Consider the following 12480-nt stretch of genomic DNA (forward strand, 5'->3'; position numbering starts at 1 on the left):
GGCATGTTACCCAATCTAGGTTTTGGGCTTTTCATTAGTCAAAAAGAGATATTAAAATAAGTGAGATGGTCCATGTTACACATTTAACACAGTTCCTGGCATACAGTTAGTGGTCCATATGTATCAGTTATACTTGTTATAGATGACAGTTATTGGCATATTTATGTTATTATAACATTATTAATATAATATTACATTTTAGAGTTTTTTTGTGGTGAAAACACATTAATCTATCATCTTAGCCATTTGTAAATGTATGGTTCTGTAAGTATAAACATTGTCATGCAACAGATTTCTAGAACTTTTTCATCTTGCAACACAGAAATTCATATACTTCAATAAAAATGAATTCCTCCTGCAAGCCCTTTACATTTTAGTTCCATTTCTGTAGTATATTGATATGAAACCACTCTGCATGGCCTTGTCACTACTGTTCCATGGCCCTGTTTCCTGTCACTATTGGGAAAACACACAGGATTTGAAGTAAAAATGTAGACACAAGATTAAGCCCTGAATTATACTAACTATATGAACATCCTAGTACCAGTTTCAAGCTTTGATTATATCATCCATATCTGCAAATAGGCCCACGTTATGAGTTGTATATTATTGTTAATTAGTCTCTGAATGCCCCCTCCTTCCAATATTCCTCCTCTGTGTTCCTAAAAATTGTTCATTTTAACACTCTGCATGCCACACTGAAATGTGTCTTTCTCTTGAGTAAATTAAAAGCACCTTGTGGACTGGGGTTAGGTGTTAATTCAAAACTGATTTCACATGTGTTAGACAGAACAGCATATTTACTTTATATTTCTCTGTCATTTGCTTCTACGTGTTCCCAGGAGCCTCATTTTCATCATATTATATGTCCCTTTGTTTAACACCCTTCTCTAAAATCCTTGGCAGAATGCCTACCCACAACAGTGATTGGTAGGAGAGAACAAACCAGTCCAGTGGAGTATGGACAGAATTAGGGTAAAGTTATAAAGAGTTTGAAAAAAGAAAGCTTAGCCTGGTTTTTAGACTGTCTCTCTACTTTTAACGACTACCTAGTTATGATTAGAATGTTCTTACTCCTGCTGCTTCTGCCAAGTATCTAGAGAAGTCAAGAGGCATCTTGTTTCCTTCCAAATGATTTGGGGGCAAATTGCTTCCAGGTACAACAGGCTCTGCTCCTGAAGATCTGTATTGAAAGTTAATTTAGAGAATCAAGGTTCACTTTCTGAAGCAGAAGCCAAGACAGTTATGTAACCTGAAATTCTCTGTTGAAAACAAAACCTGCAGATACTCAGAAAGGTAAATTAAACTCTTGACTTGTCCCTCAGCCACCAAGCATCTTTGGGCAGCCCAAAGAATATTAACAGCACCAGGATGATCATTGTAATGATGCTGAGTGAAGCACTATTCATTCCAGCCAATGTGATTTAAAAGTCTGCCCAGAGTAGCTAGCCAGAATGCACGCTGAGGTTGAGCTGAACTTTACAGTGTGGTTTGTTGCCTAAACAGCCTTTTGTTAAAAAAAAAATTTTGCAAAATTTGGTTATATGCACAACTAATTTGAGAAAAATGTTTCCTCCCCTCAGAAGATGCTTTCTTGATGAAGGATTGCATACTTTGAGTATACTACCCAAAGCAATTTACAGATTCAATGCAATCCCTATCAAGCTACCAACAGTATTCTTCACAGAGCTAGAACAAATAATTTCACAATTTGTATGGAAATACAAAAAACCTCGAATAGCCAAAGCGATCTTGAGAAAGAAAAATGGAACTGGAGGAATCAACCTACCTGACTTCAGGCTCTACTACAAAGCCACAGTTATCAAGACAGTATGGTACTGGCACAAAGACAGAAATATAGATCAATGGAACAAAATAGAAAGCCCAGAGATAAATCCACGCACATATGGACACCTTATCTTTGACAAAGGAGGCAAGAATATACAATGGATTAAAGACAATCTTTTTAACGAGTGGTGCTGGGAAATCTGGTCAACCACTTGCAAAAGAATGAAACTAGAACACTTTCTAACACCATACACAAAAATAAACTCAAAATGGATTAAAGATCTCAATGTAAGACCAGAAACTATAAAACTCCTAGAGGAGAACATAGGCAAAACACTCTCTGACATACATCACAGCAGGATCCTCTATGACCCACCTCCCAGAATATTGGAAATAAAAGCAAAAATAAACAAATGGGACCTAATTAAACTTAAAAGCTTCTGTACATCAAAGGAAACTATTAGCAAGGTGAAAAGACAGCCTTCAGAATGGGAGAAAATAATAGCAAATGAAGCAACCGACAAACAACTAATCTCAAAAATATACAAGCAACTCCTACAGCTCAACTCTAGAAAAATAAATGACCCAATCAAAAAATGGGCCAAAGATCTAAATAGACATTTCTCCAAAGAAGACATACAGATGGCTAACAAACACATGAAAAGATGCTCAACATCACTCATTATCAGAGAAATGCAAATCAAAACCACTATGAGATACCATTTCACACCAGTCAGAATGGCTGCGATCCAAAAGTCTACAAATAATAAATGCTGGAGAGGGTGTGGAGAAAAGGGAACCCTCTTACACTGTTGGTGGGAATGCAAACTAGTACAGCCACTATGGAGAACAGTGTGGAGATTCCTTAAAAAACTGGAAATAGAACTGCCTTATGATCCAGCAATCCCACTGCTGGGCATACACACTGAGGAAACCAGAAGGGAAAGAGACACATGTACCCCAATGTTCATCGCAGCACTGTTTATAATAGCCAGGACATGGAAACAACCTAGATGTCCATCAGCAGATGAATGGATAAGAAAGCTGTGGTACATATACACAATGGAGTATTACTCAGCCATTAAAAAGAATACATTTGAATCAGTTCTAATGAGGTGGATGAAACTGGAGCCTATTATACAGAGTGAAGTAAGCCAGAAGGACAAACACCAATACAGTATACTAACGCATATATATGGAATTTAGAAAGATGGTAACGATAACCCTGTATACGAGACAGCAAAAGAGACACTGATGTATAGAACAGGCTTATGGACTCTGTGGGAGAGGGAGAGGGTGGGAAGATTTGGGAGAATGGCATTGAAACATGTGAAATGTCATGTATGAAACGAGATGCCAGTCCAGGTTCAATGCACGATGCTGGATGCTTGGGGCTGGTGCACTGGGACGACCCAGAGGGATGGTATGGGGAGGGAGGAGGGAGGAGGGTTCAGGATGGGGAACACATGTATAATTTTTTTTAATTAAAATTGAATAAAATTTAAAAAAAAAAAAATTTGCAAAATTTGGTTATATGCACAACTAATTTGAGAAAAATGTTTCCTCCCCTCAGAAGATGCTTTCTTGATGAAGGATTGCATACCCTAGATTGAGAAGGGGAGCCTAAGAGAATGAATATTATTGGCAGTTCCCACAGGTCTCATGCTCATCTCTTACCTTTAAAAGAGGAAAGGAGGACTTCCCTGGTGGTCCAGGGGTTGGGAATCCACCTGCCAACTCAGGGGACACAGGTTCAATCCCTGGTCTGGAAGATCCCACTGGCTGTGGGGCAACTAAGCCTGTGTGCCACAACTACTGAGCCCAAGCTCTAGAGCCTGTGCTCTCCAACGAGAGAAGCCACTGCAATGAGCAGCCTGCGCGCCACAACTAGAAGTAGCCCCGACTGTGACAACTAGAGAAAAGCCTGCGAGCATCAGTGAAGACCTGGGGCAGACAAAAAAAAAGGAAGGGAATACATGCCACATGCCAGGAACTCTGCATATGTCCTTCCAGTAAATCATCACGTGAAGTCAGGGAAATGGGACACCAGCGACCTCGTATTAGAAATTATGAAAAACAGACTCAGAGATAGAAAATAATTTGTCCAAGGTCTCTCAACTAGTACGTGGAAGAACTGGGATACAAACAGGGTCTTCCTGTCATGACCTAGGGAGAGAATCCACTATCATCACACCACCTTGGGCATTGACCTTCAATCATCTAATTTCTCCCTCAAAATCTGAGGTCCACATCCCACCAAATAATGTCTTGAAAATAGATCCTGATGTTTTCAGAATCTAAATTCAAGTTATAGGGACTTTCCTGGTGGTCCAGTGGTTAAGACTCCAAGCTTCCAATACAGGGGCTGTGGGTTCCATCTCTGGTCAGGGAATAAGATTCCGTATGCTGTGTGTGGAGAAGGCAATGGCACCCCACTCCAGTACTCTTGCCTGGAAAATCCCATGGGCTGAGGAGCCTGGTAGGCTGCAGTCCATGGGGTCGCAAAGAGTCGGACACGACTGAGTGACTTCACTTTCACTTTTCACTTTCATGCATTGGAGAAGGAAATGGCAACCCACTCCAGTGTTCTTGCCTGGAGAATCCCAGGGACAGGGGAGCCTGGTAGGCTGCCATCTTATGGGGTCGCACAGAGTCGGACACGACTGAAGCGATTTAGCTGCTGCTGTGTGCAGTATGGCCAAAAGATAAATAAACAAACAAAAAAATTCAAATTGCAAGTACTTTCTATTATATACATATTTCTTTAATAAAATCAAGATAGAAACATTGCAAAGAAAGCAATATTTTACCTAAAATTCAAGTGACATTTAATTTGGAGGGACAAACAAGGCTAAATATTAAAAGAAATTTGTGATCATTATTGTCCTGAGAATGAGTCTCCAGTTTTCAGCCTTGCTTTATGACTTCATTCCTTCCATAGGTTATATAGCTGTTCCTCCTCTTTGTTTATAGTCAGAACTTGGGACACTGACATTTTCTCCCTGTCAGATGTTAGTTAGCAACCTTTAATGCATTTACTCATTTTCTGTGTGTGGGCTGATGATTCTTGCTAAAAGCATATGTGGCTCACTCCTTTATTTAGTATTCAATAAATATTTACTGAACATCATCTATTGCCAGATATCATCCATCTACTAGGTTCTCTGTGTTCTAGAGCTTTTCCCGTATGTTTCATAAGGATATTCCAAAAGTCCTGAATCTAGTTTAGGAACTCAAATGTAGCATAAATACGAAAAGTATATAGAATTTCCAATAATGACATAACAGCTAATGTTTACTGCATGCTTGTCATGTCCCAGGTTCCAATGATGAGTGTTTTTGTATGCATCTCATGTAATCTGCCTAACAACTCTGTGATAAAAATATAATTTAATATTATGCCTTTTTACAGAGGAAGACATTGTCCTAGTGTGATTCTTAGAGTTCATAAAACCATTATCATAGGTGGGGCACGAACCCAGGCCCACCTGACAGAAAGTCCACATTCTTAACCACCATGTGCTCAGCCTTCTAGCAAATTCCCTTCTATTAGAGTCAACATACATGTACAGGGTGCCGGGAAATAAAGATGCCTAAGACATGGTTTCTGCCCTCAAGAAGCACCAGTCCAGTGGGGTAGGAGGGATACTCACCTAGGCTCAACAAGCGTTGGGCCTTATTATATATCATGACCTGCTGCGTACTGGAGAAAAGCGTGAAGCCAGGCACCATCTCTGCCCTCAAGGAGCTCACACTGATCAGAGACACGAGGAAACAGGAGCTGTGAAGGGCACCTGAGTCCTACTTCCAAGCTTTCCCATTTTGGAGCTGTTCGGAGGCAAACAGGTGTGGAGAGGCTGTATTACACGGGGGCTCTGCAGCAGGTGCTTCAGCCTCATCTTCAGTCCGCCATTTCTTGGTGACCTACCTCAGGCAGACCACTTCGCTTCTTCCTTGGATTTAAAAAAGAGGTGAGGTGCTTCTGCTTTAAATCGCTGGTGGTTACCAGGGGTGCCTGGGACGAAAGGCTGGTGGTGAGAGTTCGTTTTTTTTGGACAGGGTGTGAACCTCTCCCAAGGACGGCAACGGGGGAACGTGAATGGAGAGCTGTTGTGTCTGAACCCTGATTTGACAGGTCCCTAGCCGCTACGCTTGCGGCTCTGTCGCAGATCTCCTCGCGGTCTTTCGTCGCGCTCCCTAGCCTCGCGAGATTTGCGCTCTTCCGCTGGTACCTTGCACCGGGTGCTCAGATGAGGTGACCAGATGGGTGCCCCTGAGCGGGCACCACAGGCGAGGCCGTTCTCTTCAGCCCTCGCCTCCCGTGGCTTGTTTGTTGAGAAAACGTGGTGGGTAGGAAGGTCTTCAAGTTTCCACATCATCAAGGTAATGCTGTTAATACTAGTGTGTCCTTCCATTCCTCTCCCCTACCTACTGCCTCCAGGACAAGTTTTCGGCCTGGTGACCCACAGGTCTGAATCCGGGATTCAAATTGTTCACGGCTTTTTCTGTCTCTCATGAAGAATTAGGTAACGGTCCTGTCTTTTTTTTTCCTTCTTGCTTCCCTTCCCTTAGGGTAGGAGAGCAACTTCACAGCTTTATGGAAAGACCCTAAATGAATTATGTGTTCAAGAAAGGTAGCCAGTTGAGGAGTCATTTGCTGGGCAGTGTAGGACCAAAAGGGAAATACCAGATTCCATTTCCCCTTCATGATAGACTGATGGTCAAGGCCTTAAGCTCTCCAGACCTGTTTCTCTCAAGTTCCTAACTTGGCCCCCACATTAGATTTGTAAATGACCCACACATTTCAGTGGTACAGGAAATGTAAAAATAAGCCTTTGGATGTTGATCTTTGTTTTTCCCATCATTTATTTTTGCCTTCATGAATTCAACAGGAATTCTGTTTTGTGGTTCCTAGCCAATAAGAAGTTTAACACATAAAACTGAGGAGAAATTTCAAGTGTCAGTCCTCAGGGATCTGTAGATTTCTGAGAAAAGAATGGTATCCTTTTGGTTTTTGGTCAGCTAATGTGGCCTTTCTGTTGAAAAATGTTTGTTGAATTTGCTATGCTAGTTCTTTTGAAGTTCTTTTGAAATTAACATGTAGTATACGGGCTTCCCTTGTGGCTCAGAATCTGCCTGCAATGTGGGAGACCTGGGTTTGATACCTGGGTGGGGAAGATCCCTTGGAGAAGGGCATGGCAACCCACTCCAGTATTCTTGCCTGGAGAATTCCATGGACAGAGGAACCTGGCAGGAGACAGTGTATCGGGTGGCAGAAGAGCTGGACATGACTGAGCAACTCTTTCACTTTCAGCTATGTATTTAGACTTCCCTGGTGGGTCATTGGTAAAGAACCTGCCTGCTGATGCAGAAGACTAGGGTTTAATCTATGGGTCAGGAAGATCTCCTGGAGAAGAAAATGGCAACCCATTTTAATATCCTTGCTTGGGAAATCCCATGGACAGAGGAGCCTGATAGGCCACAGTCCGTGGGGTCTAAAAGAGTGGACATGACTTAGCAACTAAAAAACAAACAAAAAAACTACTTATATATCTCCATAGGTCTTACATGTATACCTATATAGGTACTTGAGCGTAATAATATTTCCTGAAAACCCAGGGATGCTAGGTGCTCTCAGCCTCTATTAGTATCAGATATGGTGGTAAAATTACTTGAATGTAGAATCCTCTGGATAAATGTGTTTGTGCTTTATGTATCATAAATGAAAAGGAGCACAGGTGGCTCTGATTGTGGATAAGAAGGGAAAGCTTGTTTTCTCCCAAGGAAGTGGACCATTGTGATATAAATATCCAGCTCCTAGTACTGTTTTCTTGCTCATCAGTTCAGTTCAGTAAATAATTGTTTCAGTAAAAGTTGAACCAGGTGTCTCTCCAAAAAAAGTAATAAATAAACCATAGAAGACCAAAAGGAAGGAGTAGAGTAAAACTTGAGAGAATGAGCCGGATTCAGAAACTGAAAAAGATCTATATAAACATCTTGGAGAGCTAGGCACATGCATCTGGGAGTAAAATTAAGTGTGGCAGAATAGTCAGGGTAGACTGGAGACACTTCCCAAAGAAACCAGTAAGAACTGATCCCCACATTGAACTGTTTACATATCTGTAATTGTCTAACTCAGGGGTACCCAGTCTCTAGGATCTAACGCCCGATTATCTGAGGTGGAGCTGATATAATAATAATAGAAATAAAGTGCACAGTAAATGTAATGTGCGTGAATCATCCCAAGACGACCCACCCCCAGTCCATCCATGGAAAAGTCATCTTCCGTGAAACCGGTCGCTTGTGACACAGAATGTTGAGGACCACTGGTTTGACTTATCACGGACTGCACACGGCGGGAGTACTAATGCAGCCTCATTGCTGCAGTTCTTGGGACTCCTCTAATGGGCAGCTTTGGCTGAAGGACTGCCATCAGCCTAACTTGAACTTTTCAGACTGTGCTGCAGTCTGAAGTGCTGGCTACCCAATCCTTTCTTTTCCCTTTCCTTCACTGGTGTCAGGTCTGTGTCACAGTTTCAGACTCTCCCGCCATCCCTTGCTCCCTTTCATCTTTCATAGATATTCCACTAGTAAATCACTTGCATGCTATTATGGTCTGAATTGTGTCCCTTCCCAAAATTTGTTGGAGCTCTAAACTCACAGTGCCTCAGAATGTGACTGTATTTGGAGATGGGTCCTTTGAAGAGGCAGTTGAGTCAAAATGGAGCTGTTAGTGTGAACCCTAATCCAATCTGACTCATGTGCTGATAAGAGGAGTGAATTTCAACATACAAAGAGACCCCAGGGGTAGGTGCACAGAGGAAGGACCGTGTGAGGACACTGAGCAGGTGGCCATCTACAAGCCAATGACAGAGGCCTCAGAAGAAACCAAACCTATTGACACCTCAGTCTTGAACTTCTAGTCTCCAGAACTCTGAGAAATTAAATTTCTATTGTTTCAGCCAAAAAAAAAAAAAATTGTAGAATCTATTTCCTGGAGTTTATTTGGAGTAGTAAGGGATAAAATGTAGGCAAACTGTCTATATATGTTCAGTGTATGCCACTAACTACTATTGTTATTATCATGCTCTTGTATGCCTTAGAGGAGTGTCATGGTGGTGCCGTCTGTATGCTCAGCCTCACATCTTTTCAGCTGCAACCACCACCTTCACACGGGTGTACCCTGACACCATCATGCCCCAGCTGCCATACCTATCTCTGCTTTCTGCCGAGGAGTCCACTCCCCCTCTGGCATGCACAAAACTGGAAGTGAAATGGAGTCGATGCCCCATGTGGCAACTCTTGACAGTAGATGGTCTGGGGGTGGCAGGCACTGGTAGATAGAGGCTTCCCTCCTCAGCCCTTGGAGAGCGGGTTCTGAATGGCATGATGGATGCTCCCCAAAAGGTTCTGGAGGATGAGTCCCAGTTGCCCACAACAGTGAATAGCCTGATACGTCCTGGTATTGCCTTTCCCTCCCCTATTCACTGTCCCTGGTTCCTCACTCCTCTTCCCTGAAATCACTGCTCAAAATGAACTATTACATGCCAGCCTTTGAATCAGGCTCTTCTTCCTAAGGGATTGTGGAAGCAAGCATAGGAAGGAGGTGAGAATGGATAGTGGGAATGAGGGGTTTCCCCAGACTAAAAAAAAAAGGGTCATCTGGATCATTGCCAACTCACATATTTGGATCCCCTCTATGATATCTTGCACTTCCCTGGTGGCTCAGACGGTTAAGCATCTGCCTGCAATACAGAAGACCTGGGTTCCATCCCTGGGTCAGGAAGATCCCCTGAAGAAGGGAATGGCAACCCACTCCAGTGTTCTTGCTTGGAGAATCCCATGGACAGAGGAGTCTGGTAGGCTACAGTCCATGGGTCACAGAGTCAGACACGGTTGAGTGAATAACACTTTCTTTCTTCTATGATATCTTTACTGACTGGTTATATCACCACTGCTTTATATGTCCTGTGAAAGGAATGCATGATTGCTAATCCCATTTGTGGTCATCCATATGTCCCTGGCACCTAGAACAATACTTAACATGGAATAAGAGCTTAATAAAAATTACTGGATGAATTTTTAAGGGAGTAAAATTTTCTTGGTTTGTATAATGACTGCAGATCTTTTTCTTTTAAGCATTAGATCTAGTTTTCCATATAAAATAAGCCTTTGTATGCTTTTGAGTCTGTGTTTTGGGCTTTTTGTTTTGTTTTCATAAAGATAATTAATTACCAGGGGACTTGTAGGTCCTTTAATGATGCACTTAAAAAAAATAGCAATGGAATTAAGTAGCTATGATTGTTTCTACCTTATTTAAATTGATGTAGACATTTTCCCCTTAGATTTACATACTGTTTTTAAATGTTAGCAGTATGGAAAGTAATGCAGGTTTGGAGTCAGAGGATCAGAAGTTTGGTTTGCATGACTTAGTATTTTAGTGATTTTAAGATTAGGTTAATTTTTTTCTGCTAATTATGATGTTTTTTTAAAAAGTAACTTTTCTGATTCTAATCACTACTTGTTTTTCGTTAAAAATTTGGTAGAGACAGAAGTTTGAAAAAAGGACAAAAATAAATTACAATTTCTGCTCCTCATAGTACCTTTTGACATTTTTGCTCGTTTTATTTCAGTCCTATTTCTGTCCATGAGGTATATAGGATGGGTTATAGTATATGTAAACCTTCCTACCCTGGTTCATTCTAATGCATTTTAGATAAGTATTTAATAATGTTATTTGACATGTTACAAACATTTTAAATGTCAGCAAAATATTTCATGCTTTCAGATGCATTCTTTTCCACACCTCCACTGCCCACCAGAGTTTTACTTAGAAAATTAAATGTTTTAAAATAATTTTTATTGGAATTTTCTTTTTTTATTATTGAGATTTTCTAATTATAACAATAAATAAGGGCAAAAAAACAGAAAATAATACCTACTGACTTTGTTTTGGATCTTTACAATTCTTTTTCCTCTATTTTATGAAATCGGAACCACATATATATATTAAGATGATAACGCTCTTTTTTAATTTATTTTGTTTTATGATCATTTCATGTCCTTGTTGCTGCTGTTAAGTCGCTTCAGTCATGTCCGACTCTGTGCGACCCCATAGACAGCAGCCAACCAGGCTCCCCTTTCCCTGGGATTCTCCAGGCAAGAACACTGGAGTGGGTTGCCATTTCCTTCACCAATGCATGAAAGTGAACTAGGTTTTAATTTTTTTTGGTAAAAGTGAATTTTAAAGACATTTAGGATTCTATTATGTGGAATTGATACTATTGCTTTAGCCAGTTTGCCATTATTAAACTTTTAGGTTTTTCTGATTTTCTTTTACTATCAAAGTAATATTATCATGATAAGTATTAGATTAGTTTGTTATGGGTCATTTATGTTGGATGATAGCATTTGTCACTCTCTAAAAATCATGGCTTTTCAAGATAGTTGACATAAAAATGACAGATTATTTGGAATCTAATTTTTTCTCAGATTTTCATATCTATTATTTATTAAATATTGCAGTTCAGGTGCTTAAGTTAAAAAGTACCGTTTTGTTTCCTCACTATTTGTTTTCATCAGTGGGTTTACAGGATGCAGATATGATATGTTGTTAAGAGAGATTCCTTTATAGTACATCCATATAAGAGACTTTCATTATAAACAGATTTATAAGCTACAGAGGTAGTGAGGTTTACTAGTTAAAGATACGAGATTAAAGGTAAGAGCATGTGGTTTTGCTCAGGCCTGTCTGTGAAATGCTTGAACAGCACCAATGTACCATAGAGGATAATGTATTTTCCCTACCGGGGTCTGGATTAAATGTATCATTTCATTATCATTTATAGTGCATTTGGGAAGAGCTGCAATTTCTTACCGACAGAGTTCGTTTGCTCTCTTTCCATCACATATTGTCCTAAGTATATACATTTGTATGGGCTACAGAAGAATTGCTGTATTTAACGAGCCTCATCTGTTAACTCTTGTTACTGCTTCAGCTCTAGAGACCTGAAGTAACTTGCAAACTTTTGAAACAAAATACTTTGGTTAACCTTTTTTGGTCCATGAAGCTCAGCCTAGCTAAGGAGCTTCACTGCACCAAGAAAGAGAGAGAGATCAGAGTGTTTCAAGCTCTGTTGAACACACAGCAAGTAGCACTTGCACTGAGTGCTGCTCAGCCGGAACATGGCACAGTTTACAAGTACAGGTTGACCTGGCTGCCTCCACCTCCACCCACATCTGGATCCTTCTGCCCTGGCAGACTCAGATTTCTCTCTTTCAAGGCTGCTGTCCAAAACACCTACTTTACTTTTATTAGGCAATAATGATAGCCACCATCTGCAGAGCTGTGTCAAACTTGGTAGTAGATATTTGGCATTAATTATTCTATTCCATGAGATGGGTCAAATTCCCCCTCTATAGATAAAGAAATAGAGATTCACAAAGGTTAAAAAAAATTTGCAACTTTATATCATCTTTTAAGTTGCAGAAGATATTTGAAATTATGTGTCTCCCGATCCCCTCCATTTCACAATATCCCCTTTCAAAAAATATATGTATTTTTAACCAGTACTGACACTGTTAAATCCTTTTGTACTGAAGTAAACTACCTATTTAAGAGAAGATTTGTAAGCGAAATAAAGTGGAGGAGGGGGATTTGCTGACAAGTTCTTATCTCAAGCCAACACTGAC

At 40.6% G+C, this 12480-nt stretch overlaps 1 protein-coding gene across 18 annotated transcripts in view; it reads left to right on the forward strand.

Moving 5' to 3' along the window:
• The window catches only part of DLG2 (discs large MAGUK scaffold protein 2), a 2330119-nt gene that overhangs the window by 2070956 nt on the left and 246683 nt on the right, over positions 1-12480 (forward strand). Inside the window, exon 1 of one of the 18 annotated variants that reach the window (XM_061406107.1) lies at positions 6081-6171. The exons of the other annotated variants lie outside the window; for them this stretch is intronic. The gene's annotated coding sequence lies outside the window, so the exon portion shown is untranslated. Of the gene's footprint in view, positions 1-6080; positions 6172-12480 lie in introns of those variants that run through there. 18 annotated transcript variants of the gene reach the window in all.

Source organism: Bos javanicus, chromosome 29 (genome assembly GCF_032452875.1).
Source record: "Bos javanicus breed banteng chromosome 29, ARS-OSU_banteng_1.0, whole genome shotgun sequence".
Taxonomy (NCBI): domain Eukaryota; kingdom Metazoa; phylum Chordata; class Mammalia; order Artiodactyla; family Bovidae; genus Bos; species Bos javanicus.